At 36.2% G+C, this 20766-nt stretch overlaps 1 long non-coding RNA gene across 1 annotated transcript in view; it reads right to left on the bottom strand.

Moving 5' to 3' along the window:
- Positions 1-711: 711 nt before the first annotated feature.
- The window catches only part of LOC141454326 (uncharacterized), a 33073-nt gene continuing 13018 nt past the window's right edge, over positions 712-20766 (bottom strand). Inside the window, exons 2-3 of the long non-coding RNA XR_012458629.1 lie at positions 2928-3103; positions 712-810 (exon numbers count right to left, since the gene is read on the bottom strand). This is a non-coding gene — a long non-coding RNA (uncharacterized lncRNA). The remainder of the gene's footprint in view (positions 811-2927; positions 3104-20766) is intronic.

The following is a 20766-nucleotide window of genomic DNA, read 5'->3' as shown; positions in this document are numbered from 1 at the left end:
AACTGAAAGAACGATTATCATTTTCAGCAACAGTGGGAGCAATGCGAAAACGCGCTCGGTTATGCGTCAGGAATCGAGGTCGGCATTTTGAGAACATGATACATCAATAATTACTAAGTAATTATGTATTTTACATGCTTAAAGAAATGATTTTGTTAATAAATAATCATTTTGATATGCGAGTACGCTTCATCCAGTCCCCTTTGCTTCCTTCGCTAACACCGTGTTTTTCAGCACTTTCTCAGTAATAGACCAAAGAAAACAGCTATTATTCAAACTGATTATTATACCATTGGAAAGAGTATTAAAAGGAGCAGTTTTTGGGAAATTTGACAGCCTCTAAGACCAATTTTGTCGAAGAGGCTAATTTTTGAAAATTCATGAAAATTCTAAATTCCTAAAAAAAGTAACGTTCTTATTGTAATAAATGAATCTGATTAAAGTTAAATAACTACGAAATTGATCTATTATTACAGGAAATTTAATGCTGAATCCGAAAATGAGGTGAAAAATGTAAATAAGTGAGGTACAAGTTGAGAAATAGTGTTTTTATGACGTAAGGTCGGGCTTAGTCGAAAAAAACCCTGAAAAAATCATAACTTTCTAACAGATAGAGATAGGACACTCGTTCAGGCGGCTTGTACTGCATTTTGAATGTAGTTTAACAGAAAAAAATTTTCGTCACTTATCCGGTTCCACCACTTACTCTGATTTAAAGTAAGTGAGTGTTTCTTGTCAGATTCACAACTTGAAATTTTCCATCCTTTGATCCTCTGGTGATGAATGAAAATCCAAAACCGGTCTGAAATACTAAAAAAAAAAATGCGTGCTACAACTGATAAAATTAGCGATTTTATTATTTTTTTTGAAACCAAAACCAAACTTAGAACAAGATGAACAATGACGTTAAGGCCATCTAGAAATTGACTCATCTATTATTGTCACTATTAACGACGAAACGACCAGAAGCGTTTTTATTCCTGTTTTGGCCAAAACACCAACAAAAAAATAATTAAAATATACGAGAATTCGATATTAACATTTTTATTAATTTTTCGCCATTGTTATATGTTCCTTGAATAATCTTTTGTTAGATACTTCTTTATAAAATGATTATAAACTTCCATAATGAATGTAACATTTTTTTTTCTTTTGTAAAGATATTAAGAACATTAATCGAGAGCATGCGTAACTAATAGCGTCATATGTAAACTCATCACTGTTTGGTTTATATTTACGTCTTTATTTTCTGGTTTATTATCAGACTGGAGATGTTTTTACAGTTCTATATATTTATTTTATTTTTATAGTATTTGATTTCTGGTTTCTCTTACGAGGGTCGTTTGAAAAGTCCGTGCAAAGTCAGAGAGATAGCACTACTGGCGCGTATCGAGGTTATGTTTAGTTAGTAGCATCTCTTGGAACAACACACACCAAGTTTCAGCCAGATCGGTCTATTTCTTTGTGTTTGGCATTCGTTTGAATCGAGGAGGTCGAGTGATTTTCAAAAAATGGACGAAAAAGAATTTCGTGTGTTGATTAAACACTACTTTATGAAAGGCAAAACGCCTCAGGAGACTAAAGAGAAGCATGATAAACATTATGGTGACTCTGCACCTTCGATTAGAACAGTTTATAAGTGGTTTCAAAATTTTCGGAGTGGCCATATGGGCACAAGTGACGCTGAACGTTCTGGACGCCCTGTTTGAGGTTACTACTCCAGAAATCATTGATAAAATCCATGATATGGTGATGGATGACAGAAGGGTGAAGGTGCGTGAGATTGCTAGTGCTGTGGGCATCTCGAATGAACGGGTACATAATATTTTGCATCAACATTTGGACATGACAAAGCTATCCGCAAGATGGGTGCCGCGATTGCTCACGCTTGACCAAAAACGAAATCGTGTGAAGTGTTGCAAGGACGGTTTGCAGCTGTTCCAGAAGAATCCGCAGGACTTTAAGCGTCGTTTCGACACTGTGGATGAAACATGGATACATCACTACACTCCTGAGACCAAAGAACAATCTAAACAATGGGTTACCAAGGGGGAATCTGCGCCAAAAAAGGCGAAGACCGTTCCTTCGGCCGGAAAGATTATGGCGACTGTCTTTTGGGATTCGCAAGGAATAATCCTTATCGACTATCTGGAAAAGGGTAAAACTATTACAGGTGCATATTATTTATCGTTATTGGACCGTTTGAAAACCGAGCTGCAAGAAAAACGCCCACGATTGGCCCACAAAAATGTCCTTTTCCATCACGACAACGCACCAGCTCACACCTCAGCAGTTGTGGTCGCAAAATTAATGGAAATAGGATTCCAACTCGTTTCACATCCCCCCTATTCTCCAGACTTGGCTCCCTCGGACTACTATTTGTTCCCCAATATGAAGAAATGACTGGCGGGAAAAAGATTTTATTCAAACGAGGAGGTGATTGCAGAAACGAATGGCTATTTTTCAGACTTGGACAAATCCTATTATTCGGAAGGGATCAACAAACTAGAGCAGCGTTGGACGAAGTGTATAAGCCTAAAAGGAGACTATGTTGAAAAATAAAAAAGGTTTACCCCAAAAAATTAAGTAGTTTTTATTTTTGCACGGACTTTTCAAACGTCCCTCGTATTAGCTAAGCCAAAAATATTGGGATCAAGACGATATTTTCAAAATACTGAGTTTCAACCAAAAAATACCCGATTTGAGGTCCCGAGAGTTCTAAAAAATGATTTTAGAAATGGTCTGTGTGTACCAGGACTTTTCTATTGACAGAATTTACAACTTCTAAGAGTCTATTTTGATTAATAAATACGAAAAGCAGAATATGAGAATATAAGTAGAAGATAACTTTAAATAAATATCAGAATATCAATTCTCTGACTATAAAGATCAGACATACTTAAATAAAATTTTGCTTAAAATAACACCTGAACTTGACTGAGTGACGAAATATGGAAGACTGACTTTTTTGGCTGGGGCAGTTCCTTCCTTTTATGTTTTTGCCCGCGAATGCGACAAGTGGCCACCTTGATAGCAGCTTTTATGCGGGGTTGTTAAACTTTACCCTTTTTCTGATATCATGGTCACCTCTCTTGCTTTATATCTGTTTTAAAAATGACAAAAAAATATATAAAATAATTGTTCTTACATTTACTAATTAAATTTTATAATTTCTGCTAATGTCTTCATTAATTGATTGGCTAATTGAATGTTTGGTGCAATGACCTACGTTTCAAGATGATAAAATGGGTCTTTTTATTTTTTATTTTAAGGCGCGTCAAACATATTGAGGTAATTGGCGCTTTAAACTTTTTCCAGTGGTGCACTGCTGGTTTCTAGATAATCTTCTCTTGTTACATTGTCGATCTCCAAACTCTCTGCAGCTAAAAGTTAGTAGGAAGAAAAAATCTAAGAGTGATAGCAGCTGCATTCGAATCTGCGATCTTTGCGTTAGAATCCAGAATACGCTAACAACTGAGCTACTCTTCTACCTTTTATATTGCGTATTTTAGTCTATCTGAAAATATTCTTAGCTTATCCAAATAGATAATGATTGAGACGTAATAATTCTCTAAAGATTCAAAGCTGACTGGTTTTAAACCGAATTTCAGGCGCCACGGTAGCCGAGCGGTAAGAGGCGAGACCTGTAAAGCTAATATGTATTGTGGGTACTGGGTTCGATTGCCGGCCTTAGGCCTTGGATTTTATTTAATGATTAATAAAAGAAATTTACAGTAACTTTACTTATGTCTACTAGTCGCCTCCGTCCACTGACACCTAATTGGTAGTTGGACGTAAAGCCCGCCTGAAAAAATAGGCGTTTACTTTACTTTACACCGGATTTCCGTCCGTAAATGAAATTATATGGGTGGCAAACTTGCAGGTGGTTAGTCTGCTTCATCAAGAACTCAGGCTTTTCTGCAGCTAACCCCTATGCTTTTCTGCAGATAACACAGGCCTAAAAATACAAACAACTTTTATATATTGACGGAGCGCCTCAATATAGGTTGATGTTTTGTGTGTAGCGTGCGTAAAGAAGCCGAGTACAGAATTCCTCCCCTTAGAAACAATAATACTTGACTCCAATGTTTATGATATATAAAGGTTATTTCGTTATTCTGACTTGCACGAAGGGTTCCATTGACCCAGTGGGTCCGAGCGGTCCTTGTGTCCATTGTCTTCGTGTATAATATTATGATTAATCACATTGTGGTATTTATTACTGATTATTACGATATTACCATGTTTACGATATATAAAGGTTATTTCGTTTCGTTCGTTTCGTATTACTTGACTTCCAAATACTTCGGCCTTCACTTTTTTTTTAATGGTTTAAACCAAAATATTATTAAAAAACAAAAATGTTAAAAACAAAACACCATAAAAGTGTATACTAACTTACACACAGAGCAGATGTCATTGTCCCACATTGTTATCAATTTTATTTATGGGAGAATGACCGGTCGGTGTCATTTATTAATCACCGAACGGGTCGCCCGTGTAATTGTATGGGACAAAAAGCGACAATAATGTCATTCTCATTCAATCAAACGGAGCTATCTATCCTATTGTTTTATTTTACTCAATAACAAAACACGATCCAGTCAATTTTGCAAAATTTACTTATTCAATCCATATTTTGAGATTCACTGAATACGCAGAATGTAGTCTCTGGCGTGAAGTGCATTTTATTAATTTTCTCTTATTTCTTAATATTATTGAACTTACTAAATCGACCTTAGTGTATTTCTCTGGCTGCCGTTGTTGGAGGAAGTATTTTGAACTTGCGTTTTTCTATTGGGTATTCACCAAATGTACAACTCTGAAAAACTAGCTGTTGAGAAGGGGATTGGATGAATAATAGCAAGCATAAGGGAAGGGATTAGCTATGCGGTTAGTATGGATTCCCACGCGGAAGTCCTGGGTTCGAATCCAGCTGCTGGCCCTTAGTTTTTCTCTCTTTCTAGGAGCTTCTTACAGCTCTACTGTCCGGTGATGGACAGTGTTGTCTGTAATGAAAGAATTCTGTCCAGAGGCGGGCTGTGCACTGAGAAAAAACTCCGGGCGCCAATAACTTCAGATGTGGAGGCGTCTTAAATCATTAAAAAAATATTTTAAAAATAACACGTATTAATCAATATTCCAGCATGGAACAATCATTTTAAAAATTAATCTAATTTGATATTTACTAACTGCTAGAGGAGTTGATCTCCTGCAACCGGTAAAGAGGGTTATCATGCTCTGATATGTGAGGAGCCATCTCCAGGTGCGGTATTTATTTAATGGTTCCCATCGCCGTGGAAATCATAGGGCTAATGCCTCTACAATCGTCAAATAGGGTTGCTACGAAGGGATACAGAAGGTAGTGGATGAATTAGAGAATTGGAATGATCAGAAGGGAAGAATGAATTTTTTTCTTTTGTAACAAGCTGAGATAAATGGTACGTTTAGATCCTAGTGGATAACATTTGCAAATTTAACGAAGTATTTCGGAATTTAAAGATTAAAGACGAATCTACAAACCTACAAACATACGGACTGTGCAGGACATTTCAGTCAAAACTCCTCCGACAGATAGTTGACGCTCCTTTCTACGGTGACTAACCTCACTCTTCACACCGACCTCAACATTTCCTTCATAGACCAACTCGCCAAGACTAAATATCAAAAATTCCATACTACTCTCTCGACTGGCTCTTGTACTGTCTCTCGCCTCCTCTGACATCCCTAATACTCCTCGCCGACTTAATCGCCAGTGGCCCCGCGACTTCCTTGTAGGCTGAAGAACTAATCTCTCCTCTCTCCCACTCATATTCTCCTCTTCACATTCTTTTCTCTCCTATAGAGAGTGCTACCGCTGGGTAGCTTCTCTCCTCCTGCTCTCCTTCCGCAACAGTTCATCTCATTCACCTCCTATTTACTTTTTGTATATATTTATACAGATTGTAAATTACAAAATAAATTTAAAAAAATTAATTGTAGTTTAAAGGGAAGTTATGCCATTGTTTCACACTTATTCAATTAATCTCTTTTTACCAGCAGCCCAACTCCACTGTGTCCATCCTTGACAGGGACCAGAAGCCATGTATCCCGCAATTCTGTCGCTATACCATTCTCTTTTTATTAAATTGAGAGACAATTGCCTCCAAAGAGCATCCTGAAGAACCTCCTGCTGGCTTCTTTGGCGCACATCCAGCTTGTCCTCCTCCACCTACTTCTGTAACCAATGATGACACTAAACCTACTGTTCCCCCATGGCCTTATCTTCTGTCATTGAAATTTATCTACCTTTTTTCTTTTTTGGCCCCGTGCCCTATATCTGGAATCTACCTCATTTCCGATATCGATAGTAGGGTGTTGATTTATATTTCCTCAGCACAAGTGCAAAGTTTGATTTTACGGTGATTTTTGGCAGAGGCATTAAATAAGTATTAAGTAGATGTTCAACAAAAAATAAAAAAAATGTGGATACTTGATTTAAATAAGTGCAGTGTGTGCATTTAATTTTTATTTTAAAAATTACTGGGTAATATTTTTGATAGTTGAGCTGATTGAACGCAATGAAATGCATCATCTAAAATCGGTTATCTAAAAAATCTAAAAGTCAAAAGTCGTGTTGGAAATCTGATTAGATCCTCAGTACTGTATAGTATAGTTTACTTTAGTCCTTGTAGTACGCATGCGCTAACATCGGTTGTGATTAACCGAACTGACAAATTAATATGATAAAACAAAATAAAATCTGAAAAAAAGTCAATTAATATTGTTTGTCTGTTAAAATTGATCAATTTAGACACATGAAGCAGTAAATATATGATTTTTTTATCAATTATCACAAAGCTTTCTTCATCTTAAAACTGCTCTAAAAATTGATAATTTTGATCTGATATAGTTTTGTTTACATAATATGATGTTTTATATGTTTTCATTAACAAATATCTTATTGTGGTAGAGATGTAATTAAATAATGAAAATCAATTTAGTACAAAGTCTAGCGACATTAAATAAACTGTGAACTACTCTTTCAATTCTGTGTTAAAATATTGGAAATTTCCATTTCAGTTATTGATTCACACTACTCTGTTGTTTTCTTTGCATTTTTAATTAATTATTTATTGTTTTTCGATTTCAATATTTATTTAAAACATTATTAAACTGTAGTTTTATGTAATCGCGCTGATTTTGTACGAGGGTCGTTTGAAAAGTCCGTGCAAAAATAAAAACTACTTAATTTTTTGGGGTAAACCTTTTTTATTTTTCAACATAGTCTCCTTTTAGGCTTATACACTTCGTCCAACGCTGCTCTAGTTTGTTGATCCCTTCCGAATAATAGGATTTGTCCAAGTCTGAAAAATAGCCATTCGTTTCTGCAATCACCTCCTCGTTTCAATAAAATCTTTTTCCCGCCACCCATTTCTTCATATTGGGGAACAAATAGTAGTCCGAGGGAGCCAAGTCTGGAGAATAGGGGGGATGTGAAACGAGTTGGAACCCTATTTCCATTAATTTTGCGACCACAATTGCTGAGGTGTGAGCTGGTGCGTTGTCGTGATGGAAAAGGACTTTTTTGTGGGCCAATCGTGGGCGTTTTTCTTGCAGCTCGGTTTTCAAACGGTCCAATAACGATGAATAATATGCACCTGTAATAGTTTTACCCTTTTCCAGATAGTCGATGAGGATTATTCCTTGCGAATCCCAAAAGTCAGTCGCCATAATCTTTCCGGCCGAAGGAACGGTCTTCGCCTTTTTTGGCGCAGATGGTAACCCATTGTTTAGATTGTTCTTTGGTCTTAGGAGTGTAGTGATGTATCCATGTTTCATCCACAGTGACGAAACGACGCTTAAAGTCCTGCGGATTCTTCTGGAACAGCTGCAAACCGTCCTTGCAACACTTCACACGATTTCGTTTTTGGTCAAGCGTGAGCAATCGCGGCACCCATCTTGCGGATAGCTTTGTCATGTCCAAATGTTGATGCAAAATATTATGTACCCGTTCATTCGAGATGCCCACAGCACTAGCAATCTCACGCACCTTCACTCTTCTGTCATCCATCACCATGTCATGGATTTTATCAATGATTTCTGGAGTAGTAACCTCAAAAGGGCGTCCAGAACGTTCAGCGTAACTTGTGCCCATATGGCCACTCCGAAAATTTTGAAACCACTTATAAACTGTTCTAATCGAAGGTGCAGAGTCACCATAATGTTTATCAAGCTTCTCTTTAGTCTCCTGAGGCGTTTTGCCTTTCATAAAGTAGTGTTTAATCAACACACGAAATTCTTTTTCGTCCATTTTTTGAAAATCACTCGACTTCCTCGATTCAAACGAATGCCAAACACAAAGAAATAGACCGATCTGGCTGAAACTTGGTGTGTGTTGTTCCAAGAGATGCTACTAACTAAACATAACCTCCATACGCGCCAGTGGTGCTATCTCTCTGACTTTGCACGGACTTTTCAAACGACCTTCGTATTTGCCGTAGTGCTGAACTATGAATTAGATCGACTTTTGGCAGTTATTAACTTAAAATAGCGTAAAAAAAGTAGGGTGAATGAAACCAAAGATTGGTGTTGTGAACGAAACCGGATTTTGACCATTAATTATTAAATATAAAATTTAAATTGAATCACAAACTGACAATTTACAAAACACTGTTAAGACCCATATGGACATACGGAGCAGAAGTGTGGAGCTCAACCAAACCCTCTAACTCCAAACGCCTGCAGACACTACAGTCTAAAATCCTACGGAAAATCCTGAATGCTCCTTACTACATTTCTAATCTTACCATACACACCGACCTTCAAATCCCTTTTGTAACCGACCTAATAAAGTCTCGCTACTGCAACTTTCACAGCCTCCTAGCTCTCTCAATCCTAATCCTTTTGTGCAACAACTCTCCTCACCTCACCTTTCCGACAATCCTCCTCGTCGTTTGAAGCGGAGGTGGCCTAGGGATCTACTGTTGTGACTGAGAAAGAGTTCCACCAATGGGTGGTTGCTCTTACATGTCTTTCATGTGAAAATTTAACCAGTTTCATCAAATTTACTTGATGCAACATTTATTGTAGGTGTAAATATGACAAATAAATTGAAAAAAATAAAATTTAAATCTCTTTTTTATTTATTTATTTTGTAATTTACAATCTGTATAAATATATACAATAAGTAAATAGGAGGTGAATGAGATGAACTGGTGCGGGAAGAGCAGGAGGAGAGAAGGTACCCAGCGGTAGCACTCTCTATAGGAGAGAGGAGAATAGGAGGAGGAGAGAGGAGAGATTTATTTCTTCAGACAAAGTCGCGGAGCCACTGGCGATTCAGTCGGCGAGGAGTATTAGGGATGTCAGAGGAGGCGAGAGACAGTACAAGAGGATTTGAGCTAGTCGAGAGAGTAGTATGGAATTTTTGGTATGTAGTCTTGGCGAGTTGGTCTATGAAGGGAATGTTGAGGTCGGTGTGAAGAGTGAGGTTAGTCACCATAGAAAGGAGCTATCTGCCGGAGTAGTTTTGACTGAAATGTCTGTACAGTCCGTATGTTAGTAGGTTTGGCTGAACCCCACAGCTCCAGTCCGTAAGTCCACATAGGTTTGAGGATAGTACTGTATATTAAGCGTTTGAGTTCTACGGGCAATTTGGAGCGTCGTCCAAGTAGTCAGTAAAGCAGTTTCGCACGTTTTGTCATTACTTGTCTTTTAAGTCTAGTGTGTGGGTTCCACGTGAGTTGTTTGTCTATAAAGAGCCCAAGGTAGCGCATCAGATCTGTACAAGGAAGAGGATTGCTGTTGAAGAGGACAGATGGACAGGAGCTCCGCCGGAGAGTAAACTGCTGGCATTTCTGTGGGTTCATTTTAATCCGCCACTACTTTGTCCAGCAATTTAAATAACTTAATACAAAAATAATAATTATAAAATCTAGAACCGTCGTACACTATTTGACATTTCCAACCCTTGTATTGCCTTCGAGATTTTGAATGAGACCCGCCCACAGACGTCTGGATATAATGCGTATGTTGTGACTTAGGATGTCCGCTTGCGTATCCTTATGAATGAATCCTTTTCCATTTTTCTTGGTCAGCCAATTTTTCTAGTCCTTGAGGTCTCTGAGGCGGGATAGATTACTTGCTAATGTTTTGTTCTAGTTTTGATACTGTAAATGTTCCATAAAATAATTGGGCAATAGATAATATTATTAAATAGCAACTTTAGGTTTAAAAGATAACATTTGATCTAGTATTTTAAATTTACTGTAAAACTGTCTTTAATGGTGTTTTTTTTTTTCTACAAGATTACGATTAAACAAAATATATCATCTTTTTTCTTTTGAAACAGACTTGCGATTAGTGTAATTAATATGATGGTTCATTTTATTATATTTTGATTATCTTTCATTGATTTGTACGAAGTGTTATCTGTTTTAAAAATACTGGTTAATCACTGATGTTGTAATCACGCGATCTGGCCGGATATCACAATATCATTCTTTTGAGTTAATAATTTAATACCCTGATGCCAACGATACAGTAGTTTTTTTTACGTGTTAATCTTGACTCGTTTTAAAAAAAAATCTTCTAAAAATTGTAATTGCAATTGGTGGCTCCATATAATTGTGGCTCCATATAATTGTGGCTCCATATAGTTGTGGCTCCATATAATTGTGGCTCCATATAATTGTGGCTCCATATAATTGTGGCTCCATATAATTGTGGCTCCATATAATTGTGGCTCCATATAATTGTGGCTCCATATAATTGTGGCTCCATATAATTGTGGCTCCATATAATTGTGGCTCCATATAATTGCTTGAAACAGCCTTGAAGTTAGGCCACAAATTGAATTTTTCAAATAAGTGGTATTATTTATTTTGAAAATTTTGAAACCAATCTAACAGATAAGTTTTCAACAGAACAAATTTTCTATTGTACCATATTTGAAACTAAGCAAATTAACCTTCGATTATAAAAATAGCACTTGTTCGAAAAATATTTCCTAACATTTTCTCAAATATTTCAGAGAGTTTAGAATTTTTTTTTTTTGCAAGTGCAATTTGTAACCTTTGACTTCCTTATTTTAAGACAATCTACTGTAAAAATTGACTACTGGTCCATCTAAAAGAGTTTTCAATTAATTATTTAACTTAAATTTATTTATTTATTTTATTTATTTATTTATTTTATTTATTTATTTATTTTATTTATTTATTTATTTTATTTATTTATTTATTTTATTTATTTATTTATTTTATTTTTTAATTTATCTGTCTTTCTAACCGTGTCATCAGAATCGAATTCGGACTAAAACTTTCTGAGTAATAACATTTTTATTGCTAAAAGTAAAGATTTTAGAAAAAAAATTAAAAGTGACGTCACTCAAGAACAGTGGAAAATATGAAGTTGGCCAATACGTCATTGAACTCCACTTTAGATGTACTACACACAGTAGGCCTATGGACAATACTTACTGGTTCACCCTGTATACGAGGGTCGTTTGAAAAGTCCGTGCAAAGTCAGAGAGATAGCAGTACTGGCGCGTATCGAGGTTATGTTTAGTTAGTAGCATCTCTTGGAAGAACACACACCAAGTTTCAGCCAGATCGGTCTATTTCTTTGTGTTTGGCATTCGTTTGAATCGAGGAAGTCGAGTGATTTTCAAAAAATGGACGAAAAAGAATTTCGTGTGTTGATTAAACACTACTTTATGAAAGGCAAAACGCCTCAGGAGGCTAAAGAGAAGCTTGATAAACATTATGGTGACTCTGCACCTTCGATTAGAACAGTTTATAAGTGGTTTCAAAATTTTCAGAGTGGCCATATGGGCACAAGTGACGCTGAACGTTCTGGACGCCCTGTTGAGGTTACTACTCCAGAAATCATTGATAAAATCCATGATATGGTGTGATGGATGACAGAAGAGTGAAGGTGCGTGAGATTGCTAGTGCTGCGGGCATCTCGAATGAACGGGTACATAATATTTTGCATCAACATTTGGACATGACAAAGCTATCCGCAAGATGGGTGCCGCGATTGCTCACGCTTGACCAAAAACGAAATCGTGTGAAGTGTTGCTAGGACGGTTTGCAGCTGTTCCAGAAGAATCCGCAGGACTTTAAGCGTCGTTTCGTCACTGTGGATGAAACATGGATACATCACTACACTCCTGAGTACAAAGAACAATCTAAACAATGGGTTACCAAGGGGGAATCTGCGCCAAAAAAAGGCGAAGACCGTTCCTTCGGCCGGAAAGATTATGGCGACTGTCTTTTGGGATTCGCAAGGAATAATCCTCATCGACTATCTGGAAAAGGGTAAAACTATTACAGGTGCATATTATTCATCGTTATTGGACCGTTTGAAAACCGAGCTGCAAGAAAAACGCCCACGATTGGCCCACAAAAAAGTCCTTTTCCATCACGACAACGCACCAGCTCACACCTCAGCAGTTGTGGTCGCAAAATTAATGGAAATAGGGTTCCAACTCGTTTCACATCCCCCCTATTCTCCAGACTTGGCTTCCTCGGACTACTATTTGTTCCCCAATATGAAGAAATGGGTGGCGGGAAAAAGATTTTATTGAAACGAGGAGGTGATTGCAGAAACGAATGGCTATTTTTCAGACTTGGACAAATCCTATTATTCGGAAGGGATCAACAAACTAGAGCAGCGTTGGACGAAGTGTATAAGCCTAAAAGGAGACTATGTTGAAAAATAAAAAAGGTTTACCCCAAAAAATTAAGTAGTTTTTATTTTTGCACGCACTTTTCAAACGACCCTCGTACTTATAGAGAACTTTTGAAATAACTAATTTAATAAGAATAATACAAATACAGAAAACAGGTACGATAGTCGAGCGGTTAGAGGTGAAATGTATTTAAGTAATAGGTTCGATTTTGGTCTCAGCTTTAAATTTTAATTAATGTTTAATATAAGAAATTTATAGTAAAGAGCGTTTTCTAGACACGCCTCCTTCTTGACATCTACTTTGGTAGTGTAAATCCCAGCTAAGGAAAAAAAGCATTGCTTTAACATTATTCAAATATAAAATTAGTTAAACAAAGACAACGGCTAGACAAATTGGCAAAGATACAGCGTAGTTTTAGCATTGAATTTTAGACTCTATCTGCAGGCAGTTTTCTGGTTTTTAAACAAGTTGGTATTTTTGGTTTCTTCTTTTGTGGTTACACCCTTGGAAAAACGCTCAGGTTGTTGGGTAAATCCATTTTGTCTTTTGTCTCTTTAATAAAAGCATCAAAACTTTATGTGATTTGTGATTTTTTTTTTTTTTTAAATTATTTTCAATCTCTAAAATCCCATTTCAAATTCTCAGCTTTTCATTTGAGTTTGTTACTATCGCACGATTAAAAGGGGTGATGCTGCAAACATCTTTTAAGAGTGCTCTTTTATCCAAAAAGTTTTCTTGGACAAATTAATATCTATAAAACTGTATCATTTGCGTGATCCTGTGTAGTAAAGTTCAACAAAAATTTACTTTGCAATATTATGCATTTTTATAATCTCGTACAATATGTTTCAATAGATATAATAATTTCTGTACTTACATAGATTTGTGATAAGAAAATCGAAATGTTCGTACAGTAATAGCATTCTAATTTGGATCAGGTTCTTTTTTATTCTTCAAAAAAATAATTAACAATAATAATTCAAACTTTAGTAATAATATATAACTTAAACTTTCATCTGTATGAATCACCAGTTAAATTTTGTTTTAAAAATATTTTGGAAGCCCGCCGAATTCTCTGGTGTAATTTTAGTTTGGTCAATTAATTTTACAACTCTAAGCGCACTTAATATTTTACAAGATTTATTTATTTTTTGAAATAAATATACGTAGATTTTGTTTGTGTATTAAATATTTCTAAATGTTTTTATTATGCACTTCTTATTCTACACTGTGCACAATTTGAACAGCCTGTTAGTCAGGCGTATCTACCATTTATTCTGGATCTGTTATCTAATAGTCATTTGAGCTGTCTGTACCATGTGTTCATTTCTTGCCGATTAAGTCGAGTGTAAGGGTTTCGATGTTAGTCTTCTATCGATGAACAGCCCAAGGTAGCCGACAACATCATAGAGGAGGCAGTATTGTTTTTCGTAGAGGGAAAGAAATATGCAGATACTTCCTTCCGGTTAGGTTGGAAACGTAATACGGAAATGTGTGGTATAGTGCTGCAAGAAGTTATTGGCCAACAGCAGACTGGATTTCAAAAAAGAAAAAAGTAAAGTAATTGCCTATTTTTTCAGGCAGGCTTTAAGTCCAACTACCAATGTCAGGATGGAGGTGACTAACAAACATACTTTACTATAAATTTCCTTTATAACTATAAAATAAAATCCAATACCTAAACCGGAAATCGAACCAAGTACCAAGCTTAGTGGCCCTCGCCTCTTACCGCTCGGTCGTCGTGGCGTCTTGCAGATTAGTTTATTTAATAATAATGACCTTTGATGAGGAAAATGGTCAAATTAGCAGAGAAAAACCTTGTTGCTATTGGTTGGTTCAAAAGGAAGTTTCCAGACACTTTGTTGATGTGGAAAATTTGTAAAGAAGTCGGATTTTAAGCTTACTGGAAAAATTGTGAAATTTTGAACTTGAATTCGTTCCAAATGTTGTCTTTACTTCCTACAAATTGCTTTAATGGACGCAAAATTGGCCCAGCATAAAGTTTTTCTTTGCTTCCAACTAAAAAAAAAATTAAAACTGTCCTGTAGGACAGTTGTATAAGGGTTGATCGTCAATTAAAACTGTCCGGTAGGACAGTTGTATAAGGGTTGACCATCAAAAACTGCACGAAAAAGCGTAACGTTGAAAAACACCCAACTTTGACAATTTTTTTTTCTCTTTTTCTATAAAAGATAAAATTCCCAAATTTTCTTTAAATCTTACTCCAAACCCTCCTTTATAACTGTAATTTTTTTGCAACAACCCAGATCTAATAGGTTTCGAGAAAAAAGTTGCCGAAAATGAGCAAAAACGGCTTTTTCAAAAATTGTTCTTGTTCTTCTTCTTGTTACTTTTTTTTGTAAACAACGCAGCATAATGTTCTATGGCATGTAATCAATTCTAAAAAATATTAATGATAATTTTTTTTTATTTTTTTTTTGTTTATTTATTTTGCAAAAGAGATGAGTGATAAGGATAGCACAAATACACATGCACGCATATATATATGTACATACATACACGCGCACATGCATGTGCGCCAAGGGCGTGAGGGAAGCGAAACGACGACCATCCAGTGATGGAAGCCGTTAGTTTGCGACGGTGGCAAGCTTACACAGCAACCATCCTAGGAGGTCGGCTTTATATGTTGAGATGATCGCGTGGACACCGCCGCTTTAGTCTGCGTTGAGGATTAGAAGGAAGTGTTGTGGTAGACATGTTGTGGGTTAGAGGGTTGTAATGACTGTAGATTTGAGTGGAGTTTTGTGTATCAAGATTGGGCTATTTCCAGAAACGAGAGGAATATTTAGATCAGTGTGTATCGTATTGTGTGATTGGAGACGTAGAAGGGAGCGTTAACTATTTTCCTTAGAATTTTTGATTGTAAGGTCTGAAGTCGATTTTTTAGCACTTCCGTAGAGCTGTATTCCGTACGTCCGTATTGGGGCAAGTAGAGCGGTATATAGTGTTCGTTTGTTCAGTCAGGGTCAGTTTTGATCGCTTGTCGAGTAGTCTTTAATAATAATTTAATACAGTAAAATTACTTAAATGATATAAATTGTTATAATACTCGTAATTCCACTAAACACATGCTTTTTCGAATGTTTCTATATGACTGAAATTACGAGCTGAAGTATAAATGAAAAAGTAGGTACTTGCTGATTTGTGTACCTTTAGGCGTTTAATCAACCCTTATACTTAACTTTTTTAACTACAAGTTTTTGTTAAGGAGATAGATTAAAGTATTTCATGACGTGTACTTTAAGTATGCCATGATCTTCTTTGACTCGTAAAGACCAACATCCTGTAGCTACTAATTGCTTGAGCTATAGTAATTAAGTTTGAAAATTTTACAACTTCACTGAAGTTGAAGCAGGAGAACAATAGAATATACCAATTTCTATCTACAATTATTCAAATTTTGGTAAATTTATAATTAAATTTAAACACTCATACTTTGTGAATCATCGGTTAAATTTATACATAAAAGTATTTTGGAACTACGCCGAATTCTCCGGTATATTTTTGGTTTTTGTGAACATCCAATTCCAAGCGTACTAAGAGACTAGCACAAATAGAGAATCTAGGTGGGTGTATACACGAACTAAACTAGCTTCAATGCCACCACACACCTTCAAGGTTTTTCTATCTAAATAGCGGCGGGTATGGGTTTGCAGCTGGTCTAGGGTGAGATTACTGCGAAAGGGAAGATCCAGTTGGCGTGGTTTACGCTGTCGCTACCAAAAATCGATACTACCGGAAGTCATGGGATATATCATTGTCAGGAAGCGAACAGCTAACACTGTGGGCCTTTAAAATAGACATTCTGGCGGGAACACCTCACAAGACTTCAATTTTCGAGTAAAAATTAATTTTCCCTCAAAAAAAGTATTCAAATAACAACTGTTAAAGTAAACATAAATTTTAGTAAAAATGAATAAAACATTCGAAATCTACGGTTTAATTAAAAACTGGAAAAACGAAGTAAAATAAAGGAAAAATATGTTTTTGTAATGAAAACTTTCTCATCATGAAAATATATTTCCTTTAAAATAACAACTTTTCTCACAGACTCCAGTTAGCGAACTAAAATGGAAAACGTTAGCGAGAGATATGGGTCAATCGTTTTCTGCCTAACCAAACTGGGAATGAATTCTGTTTGGGAAACTACACAGCCGCCAGGGGGCGTAATGAAACAAGAGCGGGTAGTTTACTGTATTTGCCGTGTATCCAGAATGTATTTCTGTAGGTTTGTATGTATGCAGGTGGGCGGTACGCTGGATAGATCAATATAGTGCTACTTTAACTTTTCATCTAGAAAAGTTATGTTTTTTTTAAAAAAAAATAATACCGTCTCTGTGGTAATAATTTCATTTTTGTTTGCGGGGGTATACTGCACTGTATCTTCTTAGATCATCAGAGCCCTTGATGATCAACTGCTCTGCCCGTCAGTCATTAAGGGAATTGGTGTCTCCTATATCCCCGCCACAAAATGTCGCGTACCAGATCGAGCTTATACAGGGTGTCCATCAAGTCGAAGTGCTCCGTATGGAAAATGAGCAGTCTACTTTTACTCACGCTGAGGTAAGACTTAGATCAAATCGTGTAATAATTGCCCATTGCAGATCCGCTGCTTTAGTCCTTTTTAAGATAACTAACGTGTTAATATAAATTATCAATTTAAAGATAATAGAATAGAGCTGTGGGGTTCAACCAAACGCTCCAATCTCCAAAGGATTCAATCTCTACAATCTAAAATATGTACTTCGAACTTATTTAAAACGCTCCATTTTATGTCCCAACCTGACTATACACACTGATCTTAACATTCCTTTTGTGACCCAAGTTGCTAAAACAAGATACAGAAAACTCCACTTCAACCTGCAATCTCATATAAATCCTCTAGCTAAAAATCTTTCTTCTAAAACTCTTCCTGACAACCTAACAAGACGTCTTAAAAGACAGTGGCCTCGTGATCTCCTCTCCAGTGAAGAGAGCGACTAATAGCCTATTTTGGAGTGTTACCGCTGCGGTAACTTCTCCGGTATTCTTCTGTTATTTGTTGTTACTGTTATCGCTGTTACTTATAACGCCAACGCGCTGATTGTAGCAAAAATAAACGCAAAGAAAAGAAAAAGAAAGATAATTTAATTGCGTCAACTATCTAAAGACAACGTCGTTCTTATACTTCGTTTCTAATTCTTTAATATTTTAAATATGAATAATATTTCTCACAGACAATGTAAAATATTACATACTATATACAGGAACCAATTTGTAGCAATAAGAGAAGCTGTAAATGACGTAGGAGAAATGGAAGTTTGGTACCATCATTTTGTCTACTGGCTTACTCTGCTTTCATTGGTCATGGGCGTGGCCTATTTGATCAGGTCGTGGTCAACTAAGTCCGCCTACATTTCACGTATCACGCAACTCTATTGTAATTGGTCAATTGTTTATTACAAATTTTATCTACCAAAAACTCTAGTTAAATTTTTCTTAATATTTTTTCTCCTAAATTATCGAACTACGCAATAAATTTTGTTGTATAAATAATATACATTACTTGATGATCAGATCATGTTACGAACAACTGTACAAATAGAGATGCAAAAAAAATTGATAATAAAAAAATTGGTAAATTATGAATATTGTAATTAGAAAAATACTTGTAAATTTGCACATAATGATTCTACGGTGTCAAAGTTTACTTATTGTGTCTAACAAATTTAGACACAAACTTCTGAGTTGATATTTAAATTTCTTTTTGTAATTTACAAATCTCATAAATATCTTATTTTCTCTTACCCCCTTTCAAATTTTTGAAATTAAGTTGTGTTCCAAAGTTTGTTTTGTGTATTGTACAGTATTATAATAGCTCTCCTTGGTACCCATTTCGAGTTGGTTTCCGTTGGTCGAATTGTCACATCTAAATCACATAATGTTTGTATAAAGAATTTTTTTTTTTTTTTTTTTTGGCATTGGCTTTCGCCATACAGCCAGCATCGTCCAGGTGCTTATCACTAGAATATCACTTACTCTCCATTCTTACCTACAAATACATTCGCTTCACACATTCATCCCTCTACTATATACAACTATTTACATAAACTACTGCTAATGGATGGAGCAGCACTCTGTGCTCCTGCCATCCTTATAGCTTAACCAAAATTAAAATCACGTAATCCTTCTCTAAGCATTTTCTTCCATTCATTCTAATTCGGCTATAGCTTTTAAATACATTCATATTTCATTGCTAGCTCTGCTATCGACTTAAGCACATAAATGTTGGTGGAGAATATAATGTCTTCGTAGCGAAATGGTGCATCTAAATACCTGTATATATCGTCAAACATTCGTTTCCTTTCTACCACATAACGTGGACATATCATTATTACATGTTTGAAATCCTCCTCCTCATTGCAATCTACGCAAAGAGGAGAGGACCTTTTGTTGATCCTGTGTAGATACGATCCGCACCTAAATAATATACATTACTTGATGATCAGATCATGTTACGAACAACTGTATAAATAGAGATGCAAAAATTGAATAGATTCACGCTGTTCTGGCCGAAAAGTATGACGATTTAGTGAACAGAAAAGTGTTTCCCAATGCGAGTCCGCATTCTGCGGCAGAATACTTAAAACAAAATTAATGAGCCGTCGTTTATTCTTCGTCCCAACCTCACCAGACCTCGCACAATCTGACTACATCTTATATTGAAAATTATTCACTTCTTACGAGGGTAAAGATTGTACTATTGGAAAGGAGATGAAAGCGAGTAATATTCAATTCTTTGCTTCCAAAAACAAAATTGGACCACACAGAGGAATTACTGGCAAAAAGATTGATTGATTGATTGAAGTGACTAATAACAATTGATTGTAGTTCAAAGAAGGAAGTGGAATGACCACATTCCGCATGCATATTGATTTCGCGTTTAAAATTATATTGCTATGTCATGGTTTACTCAAATCTATTAAATTTATTTCCGCTTTTTTTTAAATTTCTGCAGAAATCTTCACAAAATGTTCGGTTTTAGTTGATTGATTTTGGCCCCGTTCTCTACACAGACATACCTGTACAACCCTCTACACTACTCTGTATGCAGACGATACAGCCATACTAGCCACAAGTACACATCCTTCATCAGCTTCATACAAGTTACAGATACACTTACATAAAATAGAATCCTGGGCCAAGAAGTGGCGGATCAAAATAAACCCACAGAAATGCCAGCATACCAGGTTTACTCTCCGGCGAGGCTCCTGTCCACCTGCCCTCTTCAACAGCAATCCTCTTCCTTGTACAGATCTGATGCACTACCTTGGGCTCTACACAGACAAAAGACTCACGTGGAACCCACTCGCTAGACTTTAAAGACAAGCAATGACAAAACGTGCGAAACTGCTTTACTGACTACTTGGACGACGCTCCAAATTGCCCATAGAACTCAAACGCTTAATATACAGTACTATCCTCAAACCTATGTGGACTTACGGACTAGAGCTGTGGGGTTCAGCCAAACCTACAAACATACGGACTGTACAGGACATTTCAATCAAAACTACTCCGACAGATAGTTGACACTCCTTTCTACGGTGACTAACCACGCCCTTCACAACGGCCTCAACATCCCCTTCGTACACCAATTAGTCAAGACTAAATATCCAAAATTCCATACTGCTCTCTCCAGTTGCTCCAATCCTCTAGTACAGTCTCTCACATCCTCTGACATCCCTAACAATCCTCCTCGCCGACTGAATCGCCAGTGGCCCCGCGACTTCCTTACAGCCTGAAGAACTAAAAATCATATCCTATAGAGAGTGCTACCGCTGGGCAGTTTCTTTCCTCCTGCCTTTCACGCATCCATTTATTCTTCATTCTCCATATTTACTTATTGTTTATTACAATATACAGATTGTAAATAACAAAATGAATTTAAAAAAAAAAGTTGATTGATTTTACCAAAACAGCGATGAATCTTGACTTTGCCAAGTCACCTTATTGTTTTATGGAATTAATGAGAATTATTACAAATTAAGAGGCTTTGTATGTTAAGTAATGGTCAGGGTGGGTTTAAC

The sequence above is a fragment of the Rhodnius prolixus genome, unplaced genomic scaffold, assembly GCF_049639745.1.
Source record: "Rhodnius prolixus isolate KJV_2025 unplaced genomic scaffold, Rpr scaffold_9, whole genome shotgun sequence".
Taxonomy (NCBI): domain Eukaryota; kingdom Metazoa; phylum Arthropoda; class Insecta; order Hemiptera; family Reduviidae; genus Rhodnius; species Rhodnius prolixus.
The sequence above is the reverse complement of the archived record's forward strand: the minus strand, read 5'-3'. Positions and strand labels throughout refer to the sequence as shown.